The sequence below is a fragment of the Drosophila arizonae genome, chromosome X (genome assembly GCF_054131065.1).
Source record: "Drosophila arizonae isolate 15081-1271.41 chromosome X, UAZ_ARI_1.0, whole genome shotgun sequence".
NCBI lineage: Eukaryota > Metazoa > Arthropoda > Insecta > Diptera > Drosophilidae > Drosophila > Drosophila arizonae.
Window position 1 is genome coordinate 7,096,971 of NC_142927.1, and position 20,530 is coordinate 7,117,500.

A 20,530-nucleotide genomic window follows, 5' to 3' on the forward strand; every position below is an offset into this window, starting at 1 on the left:
GTCATTTGAACATTATTTTAATTGGGGAAATTCATTTATTTAGTTTTTATTTTAGTTTTATTTTCGCAGCTGCTGCCGCTGCTGCCGCTGCTGCTGCTGCTGCTCTACGCATTTGGCGAAAGTATGTTGCGGCTCTGGCTGCCCCTTTGTGGCACAGCAACTAGCCGTGTGTGTGCCACGAAATGCGTTCAACAAAATTCGAGAAAATTCAACTACCCCAGTGGCATATATTTAGATGTATATAGACATATAGATATAGACATACACATATATACAGCATCCATAAAGTAAACTGTTCGGAGCAAAGTTATCGTTGCCTTGCTGGAGCAATTCATATTAAATTCAATAGTTCTTTTTATTCACTTTTGCAAGAGTTTCTCATTAACTCGTTAACGGATTATGCGTAGATACTAAACGTATACAACACTTATATAAAATTATATATTTAAAATTCATTCAGAGATTTTGAAAAAAAAAGAATAATCAAAAACCAAAAAAATTGTACTGTAACAGTAGAAATTTGTAAAACTTAAAATAATTAAAAATAAAATTAACAATATATTCAAATGTAAATATTTAAAAATAGAAATTTGGAAAATAATGCAAAAATAAAAAAATCCAATAATACATTATATTTTGTATTTGGTAAAAAATAAAAAAAAATAAAAAAAAACTTAGAATTATGGTCAAATAATAAAATAAATTAAGATCTATTTTTTTCACCAAAAATTGGTACAAAATTAAAAAAAAAAATTTTTTTTAAATATATTTTATTTAAATAGGCTTTTTACTACCTAATTGGCAGCTTAACAAGTAGAACATAAAAAAATATTAATAATAAAAAAATTAATAAATAAAATCAAATATTATATTTTAAAAACAAAATTTTTAAATATTAAAAAAAATTAAAAGAAAAGATAAAAAGAAATAATAAATAAAATACAATTGCAATATAATACTAAAATAAGTAGAATACAAATTTATTATTTTCATAGATAAAAATTGTAAAAAATTAAAAAATTTTATAAATATTAAAAAATTCTAAACAATTTTAAAATTAAATAAAAAATCTAAAAAAAAACAAGAAACATATACAAATTAAATGTTAAAAAAATAATAATAATAACACAAACAAATGTTCCATTCCAATTTTGAAATAAGAATTCCATTCTTAAAAAAGAAAATAAAAAAAAAAAACTATTAAAATCTTTAAGAAAGTGTGAAAAATTCTAAAAATATTTCATTTTTAATTACAAATTATCAAAAAAACTCTGTAGGAAAAATATGAAAATTATTGAAATAAAATAAAATGAATCTATAGATTCCAGTCAAATTAAATTACATTGAATTATTTGAATTCTAATGGAATTCAAACAAGTGTTTTTTCTTTTCTGAATAGTTTTCCATTTTCTCTTTGGCAATGCAGCAAGTGTAGTAATTACGCTTACTATGATACGAAAATTCTGATAAATTTCCGGAATTTTCACTGTCATGGGCAGCAAATACGAAAGACTTAGGCAACGAACTTGCTAGAAAACTTGCAACAATTTGCAAGCAGAGCGAAAGTTATCTTACACTTGATTGATTACCAACTTTCTACTCCTACGGATATTATAATATCTGCAATTTCGAATGATTCTGAGCGACAACACAGTCAAAGCGAACTAGCGCCAGAGCCGACGAGAGTGGGAAGGCAGGCGGAGAGGAGAAGAGAGGCAAAGAGTGGCTGGGGTGGTTAGAGCTAGGCATGGACATGGCTATTAAAGCTGCTGATATATTGCAGAGCGAAAGCAGAACATTTGAATTTCTATGTTAAATGAAGGCAGCACCAGCACCAGCAGCAGCAGCAGCAGCAGCAGCAGCAGCAGCAGCAATAGCAACAACAGTAATAGAAGCAGCAGCACCAGCAACAGCAGCAGCCACAGCAATAGCAACAGCAACAACTTGCTGCCCGCCCCTCTTGCCCGCTTACGAAATGTTAATGAACTTTGCATGCATAAATTACAACAACAACTTAACTGCAACATCCGCCTTGAGCTGTGACTGCTGCTGCTGCTGTGGCTGCTGTTGCACTCTCCATTAGTTTTGCATATGGCAAAGTTTTCTTTTTTTGTTTTTTTTTTTTTATTGCTGCTGTGCCAAATCTGCGAATGTAGGACACGAGGGGCGCTCGTTGACATTGAAGCGGATGTGGCTTTGCCTGCTGCTTCCTCTTGCCTCTTACCTAACCAGCATGCTGCTGCTGGCGCTGCTATTGTTGCTGTCGCTGTCCCACTTTTGTGCCCATCTCTGTGGCATTTTGGCGATTTGGCTAGCGTCGCGCATACGACGCGTGGGCCTCGCGACCTGCGATCAGCTGTTCGTGCCTTGGCAAGCGCGCACTCTTCGCCTGCTCTTTAACAGCAGTACCAACTGTTTCCTCTCTCTCTCTCACTCTTTGGTCTCCCTCTCCCACGCGCGCTCTCTCTCTCTCTCTCTCGCTCTCTCTATCTGTGTGTGGCTCTCTGGAGCTGCGCTGAGCACTTTTCGTCTGTTTTGTCTCAAACATGTTCGAGCTGGTTGCAGCTGCTGCTCTTATCACTTGCGATTAGCTGCCACATCAGACGTTGGCCATTCGCCAGCGCGTCGTCACGTCGTGGAGACGTGTGCGCCGCAACCGCAGCAATTGCAGTTGCGGCCAGCTCACAAAATGTATGCCAAATGCCAAATCAAGGCAGCAACATTTGGCCAGGACACGAACCTCTGTCTGTTGCTGTTGTTGCCGCAGCAGCAGCAACAATTAACAAAATTCATTGAGCTGCTGCTGCTGCGCCGTCTAGTCGCTCGTCGTTGCTGCTGCTGCTGTTGCTGCTGCTGCTGCTGCTGTTGCGGTTGCGGTTGCGAGTTCAATGACATTTCACCTACTTGTATTCAAATTTGAATAAAAAATGTAATACAACAACAAAATGCTGCCGCTGTTGCTGCCGCTGCGACTGCCGCTGCCTCTGCTGCTGCTGCTGCTGCTGTGTGGCACGTGTTGCCAGCATTTAGATTCTATTTAGTACTTTTACTTTCTGGACTTTTTCTTTGTTTCCCCCTGTCACAATAATCCTGCACTTGCATGTCTTAAAGATATATGTATTTAATAATAAGAAAAAAAAAAAATTGAAAAACTTTCTAAAGTATGAAAAAAGATGTTAAAATTAAACAAAAACTCCGACTGCTTGTAAATTGTTGTTGCTGTTTGTGAGCAGAATCTGCAGCAGCAAAAAGAAATTTTACGGCCTATTTGAGCCGTTGCTGCTGCTGTTGCTGCTGCTGCCTTTGAGGGCCCGTCTACGATTCTGGGCTGTCATTTAAAGTCAAATGATGATGATGATGACAATGGCGATGGCGATACCCCTTGCCAGAGTGCCAGAGAGTGTTGCTTCTTAGGTTTTTTGGAGTTGCTTTTGAGGGCAATTAAAAAGTTGTCGAGCCGCGTCGCGTCGCTGGCGCTGGCTGTTGCTCTGTCCGTTTGTCCATTTGTCTGTTTGCTGTCGGTTGTCGGTTGTCTGTTGTCTGTTGTCGTTTGTCCGTTGTCTGTTTGCTTGTTGTATTACAGTTGTTTGGCCAAATTTACCGTTGGCTTCTTGGCCAGCGCCAACTTTTGACTCATTTGTAATTTGTAAAGGCCTATGGCGCGGGCTTTCTTCAGCAACGATCTCTACATAACAATTGTTGCCGCTCTATGTACACTGCCCCACAGCAACAGAGCTGGGCGTGTCATTTCATCAGCAAACATTTGTATGGACGCATTTAGTTTTAATTTTTAGCATGTGCTCGAATAGAAATTGAGTTTGGGGCCTGGCACACACTTTACACAAGATTTGAATTTCATTTAAGTGTTGAGGAAATTTTTTTTTTTTTTTTTTTTTTTTTTTTTTTTTTTTGGCCGAAGAGGAAGTTGTGCGTGTGGCCAAAAGCTTGACCTACCTTTAGCATTCGTGGAAGCATCAACTTTTGCACAATCCATAGCAGTTTCAGATTAAGATTTGCCACAGAAATGTTTTCCTTATCACATTCCCCCATTCAAGATCGGATTCATGGAAAAAGCTGTTAACTTAACTGTTAACAATCTGAGCCTATCGCAGCGGACAAATTTCTATAGCTCGCAGTTTTTTCAAGATATTATCATTATCGGGCAACTCCAAAGCTGAATTCAAATTCTTTTTATGAGATCGAAATTATAGCCAGTTGCTGAAGTCAGTGCTGAAGAGCTTTCATTATAAAGAGGTAATGGAAGCTACAATAAGGAAGCATACATATGCATCTCTCACCTCTGGAATGGAATATTATTCATGTTTCTTACAAAGTATAGAGATAACTATGTTGGTAAAATAATATGAACTGGATTGTGGCAGCATATCATATGGAGTAAAGTCTGAAATAAAAGAATGGAGTTGAGTCTTACAAAGCTTATTTTGAGTACGGTCAGAGAATGGGAGAGAAGAGAGAGGAGATATATGTAGAGAGACGAAGAGATGGAGAGATAGAGAGAGGGAGATAGATAGATAGAGATAGAGGGAGAGAGAGAGAGAGAGAGAGAGAGAGACAGAGGGGGAGAGAGGAAGGGCTAAGAGCGAGGTCGAAGGAGATATATGTAAATAGAGAGACAAAGAGAGAGAGATATGGAAGCCGGATAGATAGAGAGAGTAGGAGATAGAGCGAAGGAGATATAGGCAGAGGGAGAGAGTGAAAGAGAAGAAGAAAGAGAGATGGAGTGCGACGGTGAGAGATAGGGAGTGTGAGTACTAGCGAGTACGAGAGAGAGAGAGGGAGAGAGTGAGAGAGTGAGAGAGAGATAGATGGAGAGAGAACTGAATAAAGAAATAAGAGAGAGACGACAGAGAAATAGAGTTAGATAGATAGAGAGAGAGATAGGTATATAGATAGATAGATAGATAGAAAGATAGATAGATAGATAGATAGATAGATAGATAGATAGATAGATAGATAGATAGATAGATAGATAGACAGATAGATAGATATAAAGACAGGCATCGAGAGAGGAGAGCATCACAGAGAGGAATGTAATTATTTATTAGAGATTAGAATCAACCTCAAGAATTAAGCAGTAGCAATTGGGGTCTTTGGCTTATCGATAAATGTAAGTAAAGTATATTCTTAGTGCAGATTTACTGAAACATCTCTATAGATAAGATATTATTCGAAGTTATTTTAGTTAGTCTTGTATCTCTTTGAGATTATGATTCGATATTTGCATTTGGATTTGTTTTATTTCTCATGTAGCGCATCAGAGTTCGGCTATGGCGCAGCATCAAGACAACGAGCGCCGACTTCTGTTGCTGCTGCTGCTGCTGCTCCCAAGCACATTCATATTTTACAACTTTCGGAGATGCTTTCACTTCCATATACCAGCAAATTGCTGCTGTTGCTGTTGCTGTTGCTGCCGCTGGTGCTGCTGCTGCTGTTTCTGTGGCTCACGAGCAACTTCCGTATGCAGCAGCAGCAACTAGAATCAATTGCAATTGATTCGCCTATTGAACGACTAAGTAGAGTCGCCTAGCCGAAAGAGCTAATTTGCTGGCTAATTGTATCAATTAAAAGGCCCAAACAAAATGCTACAAATTGTACATGAATATCTATGACTCTTCGCGGCAGTGTGGCAATAAAAAAAACACACACACACACAAACAGACACACAGAAATCAAAGACACAATATAATACAACACAAGAAAACAGAGGCAAAGCCGAAGCAAAAGCAAAAGCAACAACGTGAATATTATCATTAGCATAAATAATGGTGAAAAATGAAACATACACACAGCGACAAAGCACTTGAGCGTGGCTCAGATGTGTGTGTGTGTGTGCGAGTGTGTGGTGTGTGCTCACTGTGTGTGCGTTTGTGTGTGTGTGTGTGTGTGTTTACAACACACATTTCAAAAGTCGGTGACTGTGGCACTGAGTTAGTAGTGCGTTAAGTCAACGAACGCTGCCGCGCAGACGCTGACTGCGGCCGCGATGGCAGCGGCAACGGCAACAACAACAACTCAAGCAATAACAGCAACAGCAACAGCAACAACAGCGTCTACATTAGCGCCGGCAGCATTGCCTGTCTCTCTCTGTTTGTTGGCCTCTGCCGGGGCTGGCGCTGCCGGCGCTGCTGCGGCCACGTTTGCATGGCATCGGCATCGGCATCGGCATCGATGGACGCTGATGATGACGGCGTCGATGTCATCGTAATGCAAACGTAAACGCACTTACAATTTGGCGTTTTTTGGTTGCTTTCACAAACGTTGCACGTTGCTGTTGCTGTTGCTGGTTGTTGGTTGCTGTTGCTGTTGCTGCTGCTGTCGACGCGGCTGTTGCTGCCGGCATCGCCGCTAAAGTTTGCTTTTGGTTTTATTTACTTTTTTTTCTGTTTGTGTGTGTTTTGTTGTTGTTTCTTTACTTTTTTTTTTTTTTGGCAAACTTACAAGTTTATTGAACTTTTCACAGTTCTGGGGCCAGAGCGCTCAGCTGGTCGGCCGCTGGGTCCGTCATCAGCAGCCGTTGGAGCTGCGCCGATGCCGTCCATAGAGCGACGCAGTCGTCGCGACGCTGGAGGGGCACGCATCGCTTGCCGCGAGACTTTCTCCGCAATCGTCATCAATTTATCAATTTCGTTTGTCTTTGCCCACTTGCTGCCCATCATCATTATCAGCCTCACATGCTCATAGTTTTATTTCAATTTCAAATCAATTTTGTTGTTGCTTGTGTTTTTGATTTTGATATGAAGTCAAATAAAAATTCAAATTTGGTTTAATTATTTTTGGGGATTTTTTCGTCGATGCTGGTTTAGTTTATATTAAATTGATTAATTGATTTCATTTTGATTTGGATTTTTATTCATGTATTTATTTATTTTTGTTTCATTAAGTTAATTTTTTATTTATTTATTTATTTATTTTTTTTTGCTATATAACAATTTTTAAAATATTTCTTAAACATTTTTTATGTTATCTATTTTTAATAATATTTTAATTTAAGCTAAAACAGTTTTCTATGTGAAGTTTTCTAAAAATTTAAAAATAATCTTAGGATAAGAATTCATTTTTTTTGCGCAGCTTATCCAAAAATGATTATAAAATTTTTAAATATATTTAAATTTAAGGCAACGCATTTTTCATTTTGTCTGGACCTTAAAAAAAACGTATTTTTTTTCTTTTTCTTGTTTTCTTTTCATTTTCAATATTCAATTTGTTATTTATTAGTTAAAGTGGAGTTTGTTGAATATTTTGAACTTTAAGCCATTTTAAATTTGATTTGACTTTAAGTTAACATTTTTCAATATACATCCGTGAGATACCGGAAAATGCATTTTCCGATTTGCCACGCCCCTAGTGGTTAGATCAAGAAAACTTTGACATTTTATAACTAGAGGGCCTACACGATATGGTCCAAGTTTCAAGATGAACAATGCCAATATGCTCATTTAACTATTGTGAATGAGTATGAAATATGGCTCTCTCTCTATATATATAGATATATGTATATATCTGTATCTATATATAAATTGTCAAATTGAATAGAATCTAAGATATTTAGCTCCAAGGATTTCACTAACTATACTCAAATTTTGAAACCTCTCGAAAAGTAAGGGTATTCAGACAACAACAGAGTCCACAGCATATCCTTAAGTGTGCGCACGAGACCAGCAAATGCAAAAAGAAAAAAATCAGAGATATATATGTACATATATATGTATATATATATTTATATATATATATGAAAATTAGTGGAGTGAATGCGAATGGGAAGGCGAATACAAAACGAAAGTCGCCCGACCGATTTGCAACACGTTCGATAATGATCAAAATTGAAGCACGCAATAAATAAACAAATTTTTATAATTTCACTGAGTGTTCTTCTTCTTCTTCGTCTTCTGCTTCTGCTTCTTCGTTTCCTTTTCGAATGTTTCCACATCATTGTTAATTTTGTATTTTATGTAGTTTTTATTTTTTGTTTTATTTTCATTTTTTTCATCTGTTTCGTTGTTGTTGTTGGCGCCCGTTCTGCCTGGCGATGCTTATCAGCAGCATGAATGCGATTTCAAGTGCGAACAGCACGATATATATGGACTCCACTGCGCTGACGATCACTCATGCTCACTCGTCTTTCAAAAGTTGGTCAAAAAGAGCTTGGCTTGTTTGCCCGGCCAACGACAAATATTGAAACTGCGCATCAAGCGCGCTCGTAATTTGAGTGATAAGTGGCCAACGGCCAGGCGTAGGGAAGGGGGACGTGGAAGTGGTGGGGAGCGCCGGGGCCTTTTACAGGTCCAGTGGGTGTCCCACGTGATTGCTGGTGGGAACCCAGGGCCCTGTGGGATTTCACAGAATACGATAACTTCCAAAAAAAGAATAAATTGCAATTCACATTTGCACAAACAATAACAAACTCAAACACACACACACACACATGTAACGAGAGAGAGTGTGTGTGTGCCTGTTTGTCTTCTCAGCTTACAGTAGCTGCACGTTGCCAAGCACGTTACTCATAGAGGACCATTCGATTGAGCTGACAGGGCGATAAGCCGAGCCAACAGCAAGTGGAGGAACACTTGTTGACATCGTGTCCAGGGCATTCATTCACATTCACATTCACATTCACATTCACATTCACTTGTCTTGTCTTGCATTTGTGAAATAATTGGGAAAGGCTATAGGCATGTTTTTCTTATGAGTGCAACTATAATTTTGGGGTAAGTTTGAAAGCAGCTTAGGCTAAGCAATTATGGCTACTAGATTATCTAAGACTAGTTTTAGCTCTAACTCAAAAGTATGCTATAAAATACCTGCAATTGGAGTATCGGAATCTAGTTGAAACATATAGTGAGATTGTGAAATATATATAGTGAAAATGGTATATACAGTAGAATCCGGTTATAAGAACACTCAAGGGACCGTCGTTATATCCGGAAGACGCTATAACCGTATAAGTTTAGCTATAACCGTACAGACGCTGTAAGCGGAGGCATTATAGCCGGATTCTACTGTAGTTGAAATACATATATAGATATGGCATATACATAGTGTACATAGCAAACGATCTGGTTCGTAACAAAATTACAAAACTTTCAAAATTATAATATTAAAAAAAAAAAAAAAAATAAGAGAAATAAGCAAAGTGGAACTTTTTTTTTTTTTTTTTCTTAAACTAAGAGTTTTTACACTGAAATTCGGAAATCAGGGCATATTAGTTGTTAAGTTTTGATTGCTTTTTCTACTGGTTTACAAGTCTTATATAAATTATATGAGCCCCATGCTCCATCCCCCTTGCTACGCCCCTGGATGGTGCTGATGAGCTGTGTCAATAGATTAAATGATAATTAGCGCGTTAATAGAGCAGAGAAATGAATACTTGATATGTGAATTAGGAATCAAATATATGAATTACGAATCAAATTAGATAAATGGGGGCCTATCTCTATGACTATGACTATCAAATAGCTTAATTAAACTCTGGTTCGTAAACCAAATGGGAAATCGTGTCATATACTAGATCTACAATGTACTTCAGTTCACTTCTATGCTTCATTTTTGACACTTTTAATCTATTGAAAATATGTTATATTACCTTCAAAATAATAGAAATATATTTTATATTATATATAGCAAAGACTTGGTTAAGTGATGAAGCATTATTATCGAACTAAGTTTTATATTGCAGCATAAGCTAACTGGGAATTGGTTCCAAAAACTGAGAACTTAAATTTATAGCTTTCATATTGCAGCAAATGCAAATGCAAAGAGAACGTAGAGCACAGAGTTGCAACTGTATACAAAATATATAGAATAGAGAACAAAGTGCTCAAGACTTGATATTTGATCAAATCCCAAAGGGGAGACATCCGATGAGCTTTCATAACACATCACATGCTCGACTTGTGTGAGTTATTCAACAGATAGCTGGCCAAAGTAAAATATATATGTATGTAGATATATATACAAATTGTGCTTGACGGATTCGGTTTAATATTGAACAAGTGCAAAAGATTACATAAGACTCTCGGATTCGGCCTGGTAGTCGGGATTTGAATCGGAATCAGAGTCGGAGTCGCAGTCGGAGTCGGTGTCGGACTCGGTATGGGTAGATGGCAGTTGGCCCTGTAGGCATGCGATCCTATTTGCATAAAGTGAATTCTTCAGTTCGCATCGCGGAGTCTTGGTGCTCGGCTCGCTAAAAGGGGTCTACGGGTCTTGTGTGTTCGGTCTTCGGTCTTCGGTCGCAGCTCTCTCATCAGCATGTTCAAGGTTCAGTGTTAAGTGTTCCGCTGGTTACGCCAGGCCTCGATGACAATCGATCGCAATCAGCTGTTGGTCTCGTTGGCCCCACCAGCGATTATGTGACTAAGTGACTGACTGACAAAAGTATTGATGTCGTTACAGGTAAATAAAAAGCGCGCACACACTGCGAGCCGGACAGAAACAATCAGTTGAGGCGAGAGAAAAAAAAGCGGTGAAATTTTTTTTTCCTCAATTTTTTTTTTGTAAGTTAACGAGCGCTGCACGTTCAAGGGCCTTACGTAAAGCCCATTTTTTTGTTGTAGTAGTTTTTTTTTTTTTTTTTTTTGACTGAAGAGAGTTTTAGCCCTTTTGTGTGTGTGGTAGGAAAAAAAGTCATGCTCATGAATTCCATTTGATTGTCGCATATTGTTCAATACAACAATACGGGCATACACTGATATATATATATATATGTATATGTATATGCTTATGCGCATATAGATATACATATATATCCAAAGCCTAATGGACAGCCGCGCATACCCAATGGCCGGCGCACGCGAACGCCCCCAAAACGAGCCCAGCGCCCAAGCAGCCAGGCCAGATCAACGTCCGCACTGTATTTAAGCAAATCGAAATTAAGTTATAGTTGCCCCGATCGAGCGACTTAAAAATTCAGTATTTTCCATGTTTTGCATAATAAAAATGCCTATCAAGAAACAAAAAAAAACTGAAAAAAAAAAATTAATGTAACTGGCGCTCGAATGCGACTGCGGCTGCCGTTGCGGCTGCGCCTTCTGTTTAATTTGTTTCTTCTTTTTGATTTTGGGTATTTTTTTTTTTATTTTATTTTATTTATTATTTTTTTTTTTTTGATGAGCAGATATTGTGACATGCTTTTAGGGTCGCCTACGGTGCCTTTTTTGAGCAATATTTCTGCTTTGCATAAGTAGAAATTTTTTTTTGTTTGTTTAAATATATTAATTTTTATTTGCATTTCATTGGCATTGCGGCCATTAAATTTATTTATTTTCATTTTTCAATACGAAACTGGTTGGTGTCCAATGCGTTCAAGTGTTTGCTGTTGTTTGTTGGCTTGGTTTGGCGCTGCTCCCGCCTCCTGCTCCCGCTCACTCCAAATTTATCACACGAAATGCGTTTGTAATCTGTGGCTAGATTAAGCATTTTGAGTTTGTTGTTTTTTTTTGTGTTTCTTTCGAATTTTTAATTTTTTGGGATTTTTTTATTTATTTATTTATTTTTTGCTGTAGGTTTTTGGGCTCACATTTGTATTATTTGTATAATGCTTTTTGTTTTATTGTGTAGCTTTGCACTTTCTCCAATGAAAATTCAATTAAATAATCCCTTATATTTCACGTTTTCGAATATTTAATTAGTTGAGCTGAGCTGGAATGAACCTTGAACTACAAAGGTCTTGAATAGTTTAGTTTCTAAGATTTATATAAGTATGTGTATAGAAATTAATATACAATTAAGTTTATAAAAATGAAGATCGAAAAAAGTTAATTCATGCGTGTGAGAATGAGCCTTCATAACCCTTTGGGAGACCCGAACTACAGACCTTGATGACTTTTGACCTATGACCAACTATATATAGATCAAGCAAATAAGCAACTATGGATCTCCACAGGCTAGCATTTATTGCTACTTATTGCCACTGAGCTTAAATATATGTATATAATATATAATTTTATATATGTAAAAATGTGATCTGCTTTAATTATGTAATATTTATATCAGGGCTGTGTCATTCAAATCACTCTCTTTTGGAATATTAAAATAATATTGATCGTTGTTCCATTTTTCTAGCCGCTTTCGTTACGTCAAACGACATCCACAACGATCCTCTCTTTATAGGCATCTCGCTCTCACTCATCAAAACACTATATCGTACTGTAGATACCTTTGTCTCGCTCACAAGCACAATGATCCTGTCTTTATGGGCATCTTGTTCTCACTCAGCACCGTTCTTACTATTGAACGTCTATCTTCGTCACTTTCACAAGCATAACAATCCTATATTTGTCTCTTTTCCACTCTGGGAATGAATCGTCTGCTGGGATTCTTGTGAAACAACCGGATCTATGCTATTTTTGTCTCTATCCCTTTCTGCTCTCTCTCTCTCTCTCTCTCGCTCCCTTACTCATTGAGTGTGAATTTAAGGATATAAGTAAACTATGAGACGCTAACTCACTCGAATTTTCTTCCTACAGCTACTCTATGCAATGCTAATTGGGAGACTTAGATGACTTGTCATCTATATTATGAATATAATATTCGGTTTCTTGCTCAGTCAATATATAGATGAAAGCAGGATACATTTGAAGTCTTTATTTCATGCACAGATTGCCTGGGGCATAAAGCTAAATACAAGAATTGACAGTGCCTTACTAAAGTCACTCTACTAAACGAAATTTTACAATTTTGCGCAAAACGAACTCGAGATTCTCAAGTCGTGAGTGATTTTTGCGACAGCTATACCAAGTCGTATGTTAAAATAATAATAATACTTTATTTATGACTTGCGTAACTCATAAAGTGCGGCTTTTTATTGGACTGGAAAGTCTTTTGTGGGAATGCTTTATTTTGGGTTGTTTTTACGACTTATGGCTAACAGGATGCGCAATAGGCAATCAGATAAGAGATTAACCTAAAAAGACGTCTTTTTGGGGAAAAGAAAGCCAGATGTTAAGTGGCTTGGATGGTATTACTACGGGAGCATATGGGCTGCATTTCGCTCGCCAAATGGGTCAGGCGATATTTTGATTTATGATTTCCTGAGTTGGGGCAATAATCTTCGCATTTACTACCTGCGGCAGGCTTTCTCAAAGTCTGCCATTTGGCATTGCTAGGGACACGGCTTTAATTGTTAATGAAAGGGACTTTAATAATGCAAGCAACCGACTCTCCGCCCTCTCGACGCCTATAAATTCTGAGCTTGGCTCGACTTACAGTAGCATCGAAGCGCAGCGCGCTGCAAAGTTGAGTTGAATAAACTTTGCAAAGAGTGTAGATACAATTTAAGCGCTTGAATTATCGTTTTGAAGGCCATTTTTTTGAAATGAGCTGCGAACGAGGCTAGGCATTCGCAATAGTGTGGATGTTGTGTTGGGGGTGCTGCTGGACGGCAGCGGCGCACGGGGGGGAGGAGGTGTTGGCCGAAGCTAGCCAAGCAGCGCCAACGTCAACGTCAACGTCAACGCCAACAGCAGCAGCAGCAGCCGCAGCAGCAGCGACAACGCCAACGCACGAGCGTGTGAAGCTCGGCGAGGTGAGCCGAGCTCAGCGCAGCTCGGCTGAGGCTCAAAGTATGCAGCACAAAAGTTCAATAAACTAAAGTGTCTTTTGAAAAAATGAAAAAAAAAAAAACAGGTAAAATCAACTAAGAATGCTCTAGTCACGGCGGCACGACTAAGGCATACCCTGCACACACCACACACTCACGATCGAGTCTATACATGTCTGGGATTAGCAGACTTTAGTCTCTGTGGAATACTTGTCTGCGGCGACATCAAACTCCTTTCGTTGGCCTGGCTACAGGGTATGGAGAGGTGCCAGCCAACCGGTGGTCGGCCTGTGCCCGGCTCCGGCTCCGGCTCCGGGCCCGCCGGCTCTGCTGTGCTCAACTCCATTGCAGCATGCGTTTTGTCGTATCTGTGCTGTTTCTCTCTCTGCTTCTCTCATATATGGTGTTGCGTGTATTTTGTTGTTGTTTATTTTTTGTACATAGTATTACTATGTGCAGCTCTCGAGGTGTAAAGAAAAATGCAATTCTTGCCAAGCCAGTCGACCAGCCAGCCAGCCAGTCAGATAGCCAGTTGGCCAGTTAGCCAGTTGGCCAGCGAATCAGCCAAGCGAACAGCCAGAATCTCGAATCTGAATCCGGTGCGTATGAGTGATTGGCGATTGGCCATAGCAATCAGTTGAGCCAATGCACACTGCATCAACTCGAGCTGCTATTGCACTGTCAGCCAGGCACTTCCTCTCACCAGGACATGCCAAAGCGGGCCCCAAGTGCTGCGCCCTCATCGCCCAGCCAAAGCTGGCCCCTTGTTGACTGTGACGACGCAACGTCACTGACAGCAAAACTTTCACGTCGGGTGAAATGGTCTTTTGTTTACCAAGCCAGACAGATGGCCAGCCAGTCAGGCAGCCGGCCAGCCGGACAGCCAGCCGGCCAGTTGGCCATACGTCTCGCTTGATCTGTGGGTCTAGAAAGAATCTTGGGGCTACAATAGCTGTCTGACATTTCGTTGAGGGTCTATGTTTGAGTTTGAGCTTTCGTTTTTATTTTTTTAGCCAGCTGATGTTGATGTTGGCCGGGCAGAGATTTCACACAGAGGTTTTCTATGAATATTCAAGACTTAAATGGGATCTTATGCCATATATAACTCAGACTTTGGTTTGAATATTGATGTTAAAAATGAAGAAGACTCTAACATAAATAGAACATGAATAAAATCATATGTGACGAGCACTCAATATATTTAGAGTTTAGATAAGGGAGAGCGGTTGGAAGACTAAAACAGAAATAGATACAAAATCAATTAGGAGCATATTATGGGAGTGACAGGAAGAAAGACTCAGATGGTATCTTGGTTAACGGAAAGAATAATATAAGATTTCGACTCTCAAAGCTTTCAGGCGAAGTACTAAAAGTATACTAAAATATTGAAAAAGGTACTACTACTACTTTTTACTAAGTATCTACTACTACTCCTACTACTACTTTTATTACGTATCTACTACTACTCCTACTACTACTTTTTGCTGTGTATCTACTACTCCCACTATTACTTTTTGTTACGTATTTACTACTACTCTACTATTAATACTACTATTCCTACTCCTACTTTTACTACTTATCACTTACTACTACTTTTTGATACTACTACTTTTATTACGTATCTCTTACTACTACTTTGTGCTACTACGACTACTATTACTTCTACTACTGCTACTACTACTACTATATGTTACTGCTACTACTACTACTACTAAGACTACTTTTTACTGCTACTACTACTAATACTATTGCTACTACTAGTAATACTACTGCCAGTACTACTAATACTACTGCTACTAAGACTACTTTTTACTGCTACTACTACTAATACTATTGCTACTACTAGTAATACTACTGCCAGTACTACTAATACTACTGCTACTACTAATACTACTTCTAATACTACTGATACTACTACTAATACTACTTCTAATACTACTGATACTACTACTAATACTACTTCTAATACTACTGATACTACTACTAATACTACTGCTAATAGGACTACTTTTTACTGCTACTACTACTACTGCTACATTTAAATATTTAACTATATATATAATTATATTCCATACAATACAGTTGACTGTAAATATAAACCAAATAGTTATCACATAAATAAGGTATATTACAAAACATATCCGTATATATCCTTACTATATACTTAAATGCTTAGTTAATATATACTTTAATATATGTACTAGGTAAGTACCCAATAAAAATCTAACAGATACTACAAATACTTAACTGTTTACATATAGAAAATATATATACATATCTATACCAAATTTAGAAAAATATATTGAAATTTGTAAATCTAAAATTGGAAATAGTAGTAAATAGTATTAAATAGTATTTCACAGAGATATGCGGAGTAGTTCGCATTCAATTCACACAAATTTCAGCTAATCGTTAACAGTGCAGAGAAGGGGAGTAAGTAGAGCGCATTTCAGTTTATGATAGGATATATATAGAAGAAGTTAAACAACCGGGGTTTTCACATCTATTAACCATTTCAATTAAAATATCGGGTTCGACTGGTTCTTCCTCGAATTCAAGTTCCCAAATCAATAATTGATCTACATTATTGTAAAATATTCAGATATTATCTCAGTTGGCATTCGCTTGGAATCCTCCAACTGTTTCTTGAGTGTCTTTGAATGGATCCTGTATGCGATGTACATCAATTGAGGCTGGTATATGGTAATATATATTGGCAAGTGGCTCGTAACTCTTCAGCTCTGCTGCTCTGCTGTCGTCGCAGTCGTTGGCCCGGTTCAACGGCATTGCTTTCATATTGAATTCAAATGAACGAAAGACCTACTAAAAAGTGAAGAAGCGAGAGTTTGGCTATGACGTTTCATTTGGGCCAATACGCCCGGGTTCACGGACAGAGACCGTGTGGCGGCTCGGGGGAGCTGGCCAAGCTGGCATGAATTCTCAATTAAGGTTGTCCCACCAGCTGTGCGCTGGAGAGCAGCAGCTGATTCTGCGCGGCTTAGAAGGAGCCATAGAACACCGTCACAGACGGAGAGACGATGCTAACGTCGACGTCGACGTCGACGCCGATGTCGACTTTGAGGCCGACACAGAGCCAGCGGCTGGCAAATGGTCAACGTTCTCAGCGCTGTCGCTGCTGCCGTCGACGTCTGCGCTGTTATAAATTGGCAAAAGTGTTGTTGCGACGGCGACGGCAACGGCGACAGCAGCAGCAGCAGCCGGCGCAACAGCGACTGTGACAGCGGCAGCGACAGCAGCAGCGGCAGCAGCAGCGACAACGTCTTGGCTTAAAGCCAGCGACGAGTTCGTTGACCGTTGAGGTTTTTTGAAGTTTATTGCTGCGCTTGGTGGCTTCGCCAGTTGGCCGCTTGGCCGCTTGGCCGCTTTCAATATGCCAAATATGCAACCAGGAACAGCAAAAAGCAGCAGCAACACCAATAGCAGCAGCAGCAGCAACATTAGCAGCAGCTGGAGCTCCAGCAGCAACATCTCTCTCAATGTAGAAAACGCGAGTTTTTCGAGCAATCAGCTGATTCTGAGCTGAACCGAGTTGAGCTTCTGCTTTGCTTTTTTTTTTTTTGTTTTTCATTTTTATTTAGTTTTTGGTCTGTGAGCATCGGTTGCGCGATCTCAGCCAAACAATTTACACATTCGCGGATTGACAAACGCAAAGCATTTAACAAATTCAGCAAACAGTTGGCCAATCATGTGTGAGCCCGTTTTTATTTTTAGAGATTTTGATATTTTTGGCACGCTTCCGGTGCGACGTCGATGACCTTTTCCGCCCACATTCGAGCTGGCCAGGGCCAATGAAATGCCAATTTTTTTTATGTATTTTGTATATTTATTTATTTATTTTTTAATTTGCATGCATTGTTGCTGCTGTTACTGTTGCTGCTGCTGCTGCTGCTGCTGCTGCTGCTGCTGCTGGGGTTGACAACCTCTCAGATCAGCTGTTTAACCTGACTTTGTTGCTGTTGCTGCCGGTTGTTGTTGTTGCCGTTGCTGCTGCTGCTGCTGCTGCTGCTGCGGTTGTCTGTTTATTATGTAATACAGATGAGCAGCAATTCGCAATCAATATGATTTGTATTTGTTGTTGTTGCTGTTTGTTTTTAGTCAGTTAACAGTACTATTTGGTGTTGTTGTTGTTGTTGTTGCTGCTGTCGAGGAAAGTTTTTGACCCCCTCGGGCGACCCAGCGGCCGGCTAACTGTCCGCCCGCACGCCGAACGTGAAAGTTACTCGAAATATGTATTAACAGCAGCAGCAGCAACAACAACAACAACAACAGCAACAACAATAACAAATATATTAACCGCAGCAACATCTCCAGTCAAACAGCCAAATTCATTGAATACATATAAAGTTTATTGGCTTTTGATCCCAACGCATTATTGTTGGGGTGGGTAATGGTTGTTGAGTTGTTGTTGCTGTTGTTGCTGCTGTTGTTGTTGCTGTTGTAGCTGCTGTTGTTGCTGGTTTGCGCAATACAATTCACCGCTGGTGCTTTGACTGCTCATGATGCATACGTAACGGTATCGACAGGAAGTTGTTGCTCTGCCGCTGTTGCTTTGTTGCTGCTGCAGCAGGAGCCGAGAGGAGTTCATTCAATGCCGGCCAGCTTCCAGTTTGTGTTGCGGCATTTCGATTGCCTGAGGTCATTGTTGCTGCTGATGTGCGTGTGTGTGTGTATGTTTTTTTTTTCTTTTTTAATATTACTTGTTGACTTTTCCGAGCACGTGCTGCGACAGCGTCAACTTGACGAGGGAGAGATATACTAAATATACTTTATATATCTATAAATTCCATGTAATTATCATGAATTGCTGTAGGCGAGGCTCACTGTGTTAAGCAGCAATAATGGGCCGAAGGCTGCAGTTGCCAGTGCCTCAATCTTAAGTTAGTCTCAAATTTGTATTACTTCTAATCTACAATAAATAAATAAATATTTAAGTAACAATTGCCTGAGGACTTACTTTGAGCATATGCCTTGATTATGGACTTCTTCTTCTCTTCTTTAGCTATTGACATAAATCGAAATGATATTTTCCTTTATACAACAAATAAATATTTAGTGTAAACTTAATAAAACATAAAAATAATAAAATAATTTAAGCTTCGAGATAAATGAAAACTAATAAAGATTAAATTTTATAGAGAATCAAATTGAATTTCAAATCAAGTTAAATTCATTTAGGCATTAATATAGAGAATTTTCGAATAATTCCTCAAATATAAAGAACAAATTAAAAAATTGGTATATGATTGAATCGGATATAACTATGCTCGTCAGTTTAAAAGCTAGAAACTCAAAATTTAACTAATAAATTAATGTTGAGTTCCCGTATTAATGAAGGCGTGGCAAATCGAAAAACTATCTAGCAAGGTATTCTGCAGTCGTTAAGGCCCGAGTACAAGTTTCTTGATTGATGAATCAATTAATCAATCAATCAATGAATCATCACATTTTCTAAATATCTTTAGAATAGAATTTTTAATTAAAATTTTTTTTTATTTTTTTTTTATATTTTTTTATTTTTATTTTTATTTTTTAATCCTTCCTATATGAGCATTCTTTATATTATTATCATTATTTAAAAATTAATTTTTTTATTATATTTTATTTTATTAGTATTATGAGTATTATTATTATTCTATTTTTGCAACAGATTTGATTTATTCTTATTGTGAATTAACAATTACTGTAAATGTACATGCAAGAAGTCTTCAAGCAACATTAAAAAAATTAAATATTTTAAATTAAATTATTTGGAAAATATTTATCATATATAGATTGTAATATATTTGTATATATATATATAATAAAAAAGCTCCATTTGATTAGGCCAGCACAAAGAGAATTGAGTAAATCCAAACTAAATTTAATTAGCCGCAGTTAGTTAACTGCTGTCACTAAGTTCGTATCATACAAGTCTTTCGTTTCTAGCGCTCTGGAACTGGAGCCGGGAGCGTTAGCTGGGAATTCCGTTGTGTGCTGCCGCTGTCGCTGCTGCTGGTGCTGCTGCTGCTGCTGTTGCTGCTGTCGGCGTCGTTCGTTGCCAGTCACATTAAGAGCAACACCAACACCAACGGCAGTGCTCAGTGTGCGTGTGTGTGCGTGTTGCTTTCTGGTTTGGCAGCTGCTTCTTGGCACACACACACGCGCACACATCGGCACACACGCACACAGAAGCGACGCGTCGCGCTTTTACATTTGTATATGTAGGTCTACGTCCGATTTTACTTTCACTTTTAAAGGTTTACGAACTTTTCTGTTTACAAGTCAACGCTGCTGCCGGCTGCCGACGCGCCGCAGCAGCAGCAGCAACAGCCGCGACGACGACGACGACGCGCATTTCAAATGCTTCTCACACACTCAGAGCTCAGGCACAGGCAGACAATCAGACCGTTGGACGGATGATACAAAAGAGGCGAACAGACGGACAGATAGACGTACTGATGGACAGACGGACGGACGGACGGACGGGCAAATACAAACAGAGCGTCTTGCGCTTGAGAGTCGCCGTCGCACAGTGGCGCAGAGTGCTGGCAATTCGGCGCTCAACTTAATTTGGCTGCATTCGCGGCGGTTGCATACCACTGTGCCGGCTCCTCACTGGCATTGGGTTGACTCATGCCTTGGACGCATGCGTTATATTATTTATTGTTGTTGTTGTTGTTGTTGTTGTTATTCGCTTTGCTGTTGCGGTTGCTCGTGTGCATCGCATAAGGAAGTCGCGTGTGCTCAACTTCCTTGACATTGAAGCGGCAGCAACCGCAACGCCAGCAGCAGCAGCACAGCAGTAACAACAACAACAACAACAAGGTTTAAGTGTAAATGAACGGCAAGGATTTTTGCTGCTGCCAAAAGCGATTGCTGTGTTGCCTCGGAAGTGACAGCGACAGCGGCAGCAACAGCAACGACGCGTCGGCAGAGCTGCCAGCAACATGTACTGGCAGGTATGCTAACATA

General features: G+C 39.0%; 1 protein-coding gene and 1 long non-coding RNA gene across 4 annotated transcripts in view; one reads left to right on the forward strand and one right to left on the reverse strand.

The window, feature by feature from the left end:
* Positions 1-1,282: 1,282 nt before the first annotated feature.
* Positions 1,283-8,632, reverse strand: LOC149267841 (uncharacterized). Its single transcript, XR_016270835.1, has 3 exons — positions 8,492-8,632; positions 6,460-8,345; positions 1,283-4,402 (listed from the first exon to the last, which is right to left on the reverse strand). It is a non-coding gene; the product is annotated as an uncharacterized LOC149267841 (long non-coding RNA).
* The window catches only part of phtm (cytochrome P450 enzyme phantom), a 29,909-nt gene continuing 17,990 nt past the window's right edge, over positions 8,612-20,530 (forward strand). The window contains exon 1 of one of the 3 annotated variants that reach the window (XM_089473029.1): positions 8,612-8,726. The gene's annotated coding sequence lies outside the window, so the exon portion shown is untranslated. Of the gene's footprint in view, positions 8,727-10,052; positions 10,414-20,530 lie in introns of those variants that run through there. The other 2 variants (XM_089473030.1, XM_018015227.2) reach the window with 2 other exon arrangements.